Below are 8,871 nucleotides of genomic sequence, written 5' to 3' on the forward strand. Positions count from 1 at the left end.
GAAGCTAAACCCTAATCCAACCCATCCCTATTCTTTGCTGCCAACTATTAGGCCCCATTTGTTTTCAGAGGTAGAATAGATGGGATTTATAGTGAGAGAATTGATAGTGAGGGAATTAAGTAAAATTGTGTTTGTTTTGATAATAGTTGTTAGTGTAGGTATTGTTAAATTATTTTTATATAAAATAATAAGACAAATAAAAAATTAAACATTAATATTTTTAAAAAATCCCAATATAAAAAAATAAAAAAAATTATAATCCCCTCACTATTTTTCTAATATCATCTCCACCTCCTCCATCTCAATACCCCTTCCAACCTCCATCTATATCACCTCTTGCATCCTAATCCCCTCTCCAACTCTACAAACAAACACAATACTAAATAACCTCACCTCCATCCTAATCCCCTCCCATATATTTAACCCCAAAACAAACGGGGCCTTAAAGCCATTTATATCTTCAATGGAGAACCACTAACATGCACAACGAAAACCTTTAATTTTTTAAAGCCCCAAACCAAAGCCCTAGTTTTTCAATTTAAAATCTAGCTTCTCAATCAAAACCCTAACTTTTCAATCTAAAATTCAAATTCTCAACCTGCTTTCGTTCTTTCAATACAAAGTTTGGAGAACAAACCTGGTTCAATCGAGGGCGTGCATGAGCTCCGGCCGATGGCTATGGCCGTCTCTCTCTTCGCCTTGTTCCTCTTTCGTCTTCTCTCTCTTCGGCAACGCCGGTGAAGGACGGCGTCAGAGGGCGGAGGACGCCAGTGGTCGTTCCTCTCTCTTCGTTAGTTCTGCCGTCTCTCTTTTTTGGTTCTGCTGTTCATCTATTTTTTTTTGAACAACTGCTGTTCATCCATTCGCCAACGTTTTATTTATTTATTTATTTATGCACATAAATTATTATTTTAACTCATAAATTATAAAAGTATATAAATAAATTTTAAAATTGTTAACAATTATTATTTTACTCTCGCAAATTATAAAAATATACTAATAGATTTCTAAATTTTTAGTTGTGTTTTATTTTGACTATTTTCGTTAACAGTCCAATTTGTATGTGTTTTATAATTTACGTGCATTTATATGTTTTTATAATTTAAAGGACAAACTATTATTTCTTAATAGTTTAAGAATTTATTTTTATACTTTTATAATTTAAGAAATTTTCGTGTAAATAATATTTTTTTAATCTTTTTCATTATCCAAAACCATGTCGTTTTAAATAACTCTACGAAAACTCCTATGTTTAAATTGAGAGTAAATATTACGTAGCTGTATTATTATCCAATACGCAATCTTTATTTGTGGTACAGACCACAACAATTTAGTTTAGTGAGAGACAAGATTTGTTCATTAAGTCTTTTGCAGTTTTATTGGTTGGTGACACCAAGAAAGATGGCGTCACCGTCACATTCAATATTATTTTAAGATTTGGACGGTAAAGGATCCGAACATTGACTCGGACTTTGGCCATGTTTGTTTTGAGATATAGATGGTTATATGGGCACGAAGTATTCGTCATACATACTCATTATGATCAAACTTGAATGTCATTCTTTCTGTAAAACAACATCGGTGAGCCATCTAAGCAGATGTGTGCCAAAAAACCCCTTTGATGCTTAAGTCAATTCTTAAAACCAATATGGAAAAGCTCTCAAGTATTCTGTGAATAAAATTGCATTACCTCCTTAGGGTTTGCCTCTAAACTTTTATATATTCCACAAAGTAGACTCCTAATAGGATTCTAATTCCACTTTGTAAAATCCTATTAGGAGTCCATCTCTTAAAGAATAATACTTATCATTTAACAATTTTATCTCCAAAGTTCAAATAAAATAACGCAACTCTTAGCCTGGTAATTAGGCTAAGAATATCATTCTGATTAATCAAAGATCGAGTAACCATATTGAATGAACTTGCTTCTCTTTAAGACTGCCAAGATCATGTAATGTCGTGCTAACCTTAGATCCAAGATCCAACTCAATTGTTCGGCTTGGTCATGTGGCCAATGCCTCGTCATAATTGGCCAACCGTTGTCCAATCCTCCAAAGATAGTCAATCGTGTGATCTGAGTATAAAAATTGCACATTCAACAAACAAAGCATATCTAGGCCCAAACCCAACCAGGCTCATTAGATTATAGAAGTTCAAATGCTGAGCATCTTGTTTGCCGATCAAATTATATGCCGAATAAGTGACACTGGCAAGAGCGGCAAACATCCATATCCAGTAAAAGAATGGGCCCAGGTTGCCCCTTTCCAAGGGGTTTATAGGAGCATAGGCCTTGACTTTGTGATGATGATAAAGGAAAGATCAAATCACATAGGAAACATTTACACCAAACCTCTACTTAAAGAAGGTAAATAGAAGAAGAGAGGTATGTACTATCAACCAACAAAACTTTATTCCTGACATATCTTACTCATTCCCTCTTATACAAAACTTGACTTAACTGTCAAAGTGCTAATTCTGGCACTCCCGATTAAAGTGTTTCTTGTTTCAAGCATCGAAGCGAAAATCAAATAAAAGGTCTGTTTGCGACGAAGGAATATTATAGAACCACCCCTCGCACATTGCAATATTTTCCCTCATAAATAGATTGAGGAGGTTGTTAGATTAAATTCTAGCTAATATTCACCCTTTAAGGAGGTTATTAGATTAGATTCTAGCTAATATTCACCCTTTATTGCTTCAGTAAATGTGTTAAACAGCCAGTTCAAAAAAAAAAAAAAGTGTTAAATAGTTTGTTAAATTTGTTAGTTTCGAGTAGTATATTAATTGTGGCCAACACGCATTCAAATAGTTCTTTTTTGCTTGTACCAATTTGTTGTCCCGACTTTCTGTCTCGTGCGTCTCCACTCACCACGTGGCCTAATATTCAAACAAAACTTAACTCTGTTAACTTGACAAAAACTTTTTTATATATTTTATAATTAAAATAAAATAAAAATCTAACAAACCCTAGTGGGCCTATTCTTTTACCTACCCTCTCTGCTACACCTTTTAGATTTCCAAGAACAATACTCCACATATTCGACAAAATATATATATATATATATAGAGAGAGAGAGAGAGAGAGAGAGAGAGAGAGAGAACGTTGCCCATTCAGCACCACATTCGCAAGTTGTGGAGGTGAACTCGTGTTGAGAGGCACTGTATTGGGTTTGTGACACAAGCTGCAAATGATTCCGCAAGCATGGATTTCTTTATCCTTCTTCCTCAAGTTCTGCCCAATTCCTCAACTTCTTTGTCAAGTTCCGCAAACATGGAATTCAAAGTATCATGTTTTGAGCCATAGTACATGTTTGATACAATTAGTTTCTTGAAATTTTTTATGTGAGCTGTTTTGTTTGCAATTTTAGATTTTCATATATTCCAATCCCTATTTAGTCATGGTCTCAAAAAATAGGCAATTGATTTCCCATATTGTGTTGTTTGATTTTTTATTGTAACTTTTTTTTTATTTGTTTTGATAATGAAAAACCCCAACCTCACCTTTTATGATCGAAAGACCCAACCAGTATTATTTGTAATCTATTTCGTTAATTGGAATGAGTATGAATTGTAATGGGTGATCATACTTTTAGTCTAAGCATCTCTAATCCTTCACATTTTCTATTAGTAAATTTAAATTTAAATTAAAGATGTTCAAAAAATTATCTCAAATTCTTTCAGAAAATGTTCATCAAATTGAAGAAGAGTAATTTTTTTTTTTTTTATCAAATTGACAACTTATCAAATTTGAATTTCGTCGCAGACATGTTCTATTGCTAAACTCTTATGATCAGCTCTGCGTAGTAGTATGAACACGAACATGAGTTATTGAACTAGATATTTTCATTTTTTTTTTCTCCTTCGTCCTTCTTGTAATATCTTTTGTATGTTTCGTGTAATCTTTTTTGTTGGATGGGCTTTGCAAGTGCCATTTGGCTTTCTTTAAATGATTTTTTACTGATAAAAAAAATTGAATTTTATGAAAATTTAAAAAGATGAAACATTAGAATTTTTTTTTTTTGGGGGAGGGGTCAAAATTTGAAGAAAAGAGAAATTTTAGATAAGATGGAATTAAAAAGATTTTGATGAAAATTTGATAAAAAATTGAATTACTCATATCAAATTAAGTTTTTTTATGAATTTAAAATCAAAATAGATAAAAAAAAATTATGAAACGTTGGAGATGGCCTTATGAAATTCTCATTCCCTTAACCTAGTTACAATGTGTTTTCCATATTCTTCTTAGTAAATCAAAGGTAGAAATTTTATTCCAATGCAACAAACATAATAAAATATTTTTGTTTGACTATATGTCTAGGTGGTTGCATTTTGTCAGAATACATCCTCAAGTAATCATATGGGTTGGCTTGTCACATTTTTAATCAGAATCATAATTTGTTCGGGAAAATCAAATCTTAGCTCAAATTGGGTTCAACAAAGGAGCCTTTGCAACATGATTTGTGTGAGTGATCAAGAATCACAATAAGATAATAGCTTTCAATGAGAAATTAAATAAAAAACTAGAGATAATTTTATGTTGCTTAAACTCTTTCAAAAACAAAGTGTTACTAATCAATTGTCTTGCGACCAATTCATAATAACCAGAAAAATAACAACAACAAATGTTGTCAATCTTTACATAAAAATTTAGTCACATGCGTAAACCAAAAGGAAATTTGTAAAACTATTTGAAACTTTAGCATCCCCATATAAAAACCAACTTCTGAATATTGCTAAATAAAGCTATTGTGACGCTCTAAAGAATACCACGTGCCATCACCATATTCATAATCATCTTTGAACATCTCAAGTCAAACTAACCATTTTAGTATGTAGAATATTTAAAATAAAAAATATATATATAGAAATAAATAGTTAGAAAGCTTTGAGGAAAAAATATTCAAGAAGAAAGAATTTTGGAATATTTAAAAAATTTATTAATTGAGATTATTGTTAATTAAGCAACCTTAATTGGGATTAATTAGGCTAAGTAGGATGAAGTACAAATCTCAATTAGTTAGTCCTAACCTAGATTAGTTAAACTACGTAATCAAGATTAGTGAATTAATGAACCTAATAACCTTGTGCAGCTTGTGCCCTACCACACCGGATAAAATCTCTTGTTCTAATCAAACAAATAGAAGAAGAACTTGGAGAAAAGGGAACCGATAGAGAGAAAGAGAGAACCGAGAGAGAAAAGGAAGAAAGAAGAAAGAAAAGGAGGAGGGCTCAAGAATTTCAACAAATTCATCCTAAAAAGTGTTCCAAGGTAAGATTTCATCCCTAAACTTTGTAATTACTACTCCTAACATCAATTCTTGTTTAATTTCAAAAGTTTGATTCTTGATTCTTGAATTAAACCAAGTTTTGATGTTTTTGATTTGGAAAACAATCTTATTCCCATGTTTATCAATGAATTTATGAAGTTTATGTTGAGTTTCAATGAGCCTTAGCCCAAGAACATGCAAAGAAACCATTTCAGAACAAGCAAAGTTTCAGATCTGTTGCTGGAAGCCTTGAATCGCACATGCAGTTTGGATTTCTGCATGTGTAGATTACCTTATTTCAGCCAACTTCAAATAGGCATATCTCTCTTATCCAGACTCGGTTTTAAGTGATTCTTAAGCCTAAGTTCAAGCCCTGGATGTAACGCCCCAAATTTCATGCCCAAATGATAATACAACAATCATGGCTCTTTAAAAGAAAACCGAATATAAATCTTCAAACTTACATTACATGATACAATCGTTCTTCATGCAACAATATATTAATCCAACAACAAGTAAATAAACAAATAAATACCCCCAAGGGTTTACAAGTTTCTAAGGCCTATGCCTGGTTACACAAAATGATTATTCAAACCCACACAAACACAAGCCTTGGCTTACACACAGAGTTACCGCAAAATGAGAGCATTGTATTCCCAACACACATACTTCCACGCCTCTAGTTGGGTGGGATCACCACATCTTTTCCTGCACAAAAATCCCATAGGGTGAGCGTAAAGCCTAATAGGAAATTCTTAACAAAATATATACATTTTGTATAAGTCTCAAGAGATGAAATGCACATGCCATGCCATGCCCTTTTTGAAGATAAATCACATTTTCATCTTTTGAAAACCATCATGCTTAATGATATCATGCAATTTCAATTGTTCAAAACTTAACAATTTATTTCAAGGGCGATAAGTACTTGTATAGTCTGCAAGTAGACTATACAAGTACTACCAAATTGTCATTTTTACCAATATTAACTGGAAGGCTCAACACCTATCCGCATGAGTTTTTGGTCTTTCACCTCGGACTCTCAGGCCAACTTATTCAATATCATCTACATCACCTATTAAGACTTGCTAACGTATTTACTCCAAAACCATTCCATGAAAACTTGTTTCTCAACATTCTTTTCTCAATGCAAGTTTTCAAATCAACTTTCAAAATTTAATGTAATCAAATGAATTGATATGCCAATTTCACAAGATGAATATAAATACTTTTATTCCAATTCATCATCCAAGGAATAACACAATTCTCTCTTCTCAAGTATCCTCAACAATTAGTTATTTTAAGACTATTTCAACGTTTTGAACAATAATTTCCAAAATGAACAACAATCCTCATATTCCCTGAAATTCATCATTTATATAAATATAAATAAGAAATTTTCTAAACATCCATTTATTTTGACACACCAAATAAATATAACAATATCATTCATGGATTTTCAGTCTCTTTTAAAAAATCCCCAAATTCTAGATTTTCTCACCAAAACTATACGGCTCAAATCTTTTGAAAGAAAACTTTCCAAAATCATCTTTTCTTCAATCAACAAAGATCAAAACCCATAAGATCATTTTAAAAGAACAAGAGACAAACCCACTTTCAAAATCGCTCAACTTCTCGAATCAACAATCAATTTTCAAAGCTATCGAAAGATGATTTCGAATATAGCGATCCCGGGTTTACCCTTGTTGTACAGTGATCCGGACATGTGTCTGTGGATGTTGGTAGTTGTTTCTTATCTTGTTTGCATCCTTTTTACTTTGTATATTGAGTTATAGGATGTGTTGGGCAGGTTTGTTACAGGTTGGTTGTGTTTGGGAGCCTAATGCTGCTGCCCAAATTTTTGGACCTTCGCTCGAGCGAGAGTTGAGTTCGTGTCTGGTGGATCGAGCCAGAGTGGCTTCGCTCGAGCGAGCGATTGCGTCTGGTTCTGGACCTGAGAGTTGCATTTCTTGGCTCGAGCGAGTTTTCTTCGCTCGAGCGGTCTGGTTGTTCTTCGCTCGAGCGAGAAGTCTGTCGCTCGAGCGTGCTTCTGGTTGCAGACCTGAGGGTTTGAGTTGTTAGCTCGAGCGAGCATTCTTTCGCTCGAGCGCACTTCTGAGTTTTTGGCTCGAGCGAGAGTTTTCTGTGTCTGGTCGCTCGAGCGACAAAGTCTTCGCTCGAGCGAGCGTGTTTTATATCAGCGGACAGTAGCGTTTTTGAACATCAGTTTTTCACTTCCTTTTCTTTCAAACCCTAGATCCGAGACTCTCTCTCTCTAAACGTACACTCTCTCTAAGATTTGATCTCCTTAGAGTGTGAATCTAGCCTAGGGCCTTTGTTAAAAAGATAGAGGGCGTTGAGAGCTTCGACTTAATCTGAAAAAGTTTGGATTTGGAGCACGTTGATCTTCGAGTCTTCATCTCCTTTTTGGCTCAAACTTCGAGGTAGGGATATCCTACTCCTCTCTATGGATTTTGTCTTTAAATTTTAGTATTTTGAGACGTTGGGGTTGGTTTGGTAATTTTGTGAAAGTTTAGGGCTTTTGTGCTATTTTACAAAAGTTGGGGTTTTATTTATAATAAACCTAGATGCATGTTTGGTATAGAGAAATGGAATAAATGTTGAGTCATTGATGAAAAAGGGACCTAAGGGTTGTAATGTTAATTATGGAAAATGACCTAATTACATTGGTTGATTAATTGAGATAATTAATTGCGAGAAATGAGGAAATGAAATGTTGATTGAATATCCATTGTGCATTTATTTTCTGTTTAGAGATAACTGCTTTGGGCTATCAGTGGAGGATAGTCGTGATTGTTGTAGACAATGCATGATGATTAGGCAAACGGAAACTAATCAATGGAATGTGTCATGGAATTTGACGGTTGATAGAATACATTAACTGTACGTATTGAGTGATTGTATATAGAATCAATGTGTTTGTATACGTTATGTGTAGAGGAGGAGATGGGGGATGTACTCCGCGGTTTAGGGGAAGATGGGGGATGTACTGTCACGACCCAAACCCGGCCCTATGGGTTTAGCACCGTAACCGGCCAGTAATCCGAGATTACCGAAGGCCTGCAGGACAGTAATACAGTAAAACAGAGTACAGGGCCTGGCGGAAGCCAAAACAGTAAATAAACAATGCCCAATGAGCTGCGACAGTCTATATGAAAAGATTTTTCATACATTTATACGTAAACAGTACAGAACGGTATGCACAATATTTACAATCATTCAGACTAGGGACTCAACCCTAGATAACAGTACGGTAAACATTCAGTCTATACAGAACAGTGAAACAGTACAAAATGGGGGAATTGTAAAACACCCCTAAGCCCTAATACGTTAGGCTCGGAACCTCGCAGTGAGGCACAAAGGTTGGCTTGACAAAACTGGAGTCTAACCCACGTTCCTAGCTCCGGTCTGGTGGCTGAGCACCTACATATATATATAAACAGTGAGCGAAAGCCCAGTGAATAACATAATGCGTAAAGGAGTTATGAATGAAATGTCCTTACAGTAATGAAAACAGTCCATTAAATTAGTATTTCAGTCAGAACAGTTATTCAATCATATGTGGTACATCCATTAGCATAGC

The 8,871-nt window shown here is 34.3% G+C and overlaps 1 protein-coding gene across 9 annotated transcripts in view; it reads right to left on the bottom strand.

Moving 5' to 3' along the window:
* The window catches only part of LOC114292544 (bifunctional protein FolD 1, mitochondrial-like), a 45,098-nt gene extending 44,227 nt beyond the window's left edge, over positions 1-871 (bottom strand). For 7 of the 9 annotated variants that reach the window (XR_003639747.2, XR_003639749.2, XR_014337898.1 and 4 more), the window contains exon 1: positions 638-871. The gene's annotated coding sequence lies outside the window, so the exon portion shown is untranslated. The remainder of the gene's footprint in view (positions 1-637) is intronic. The other 2 variants (XR_014337899.1, XM_082882960.1) reach the window with 2 other exon arrangements.
* Positions 872-8,871: the final 8,000 nt, after the last annotated feature.

Source organism: Camellia sinensis, chromosome 8 (assembly GCF_055761805.1).
Source record: "Camellia sinensis isolate YWXY chromosome 8, ASM5576180v1, whole genome shotgun sequence".
Taxonomy (NCBI): Eukaryota; Viridiplantae; Streptophyta; class Magnoliopsida; order Ericales; family Theaceae; genus Camellia; species Camellia sinensis.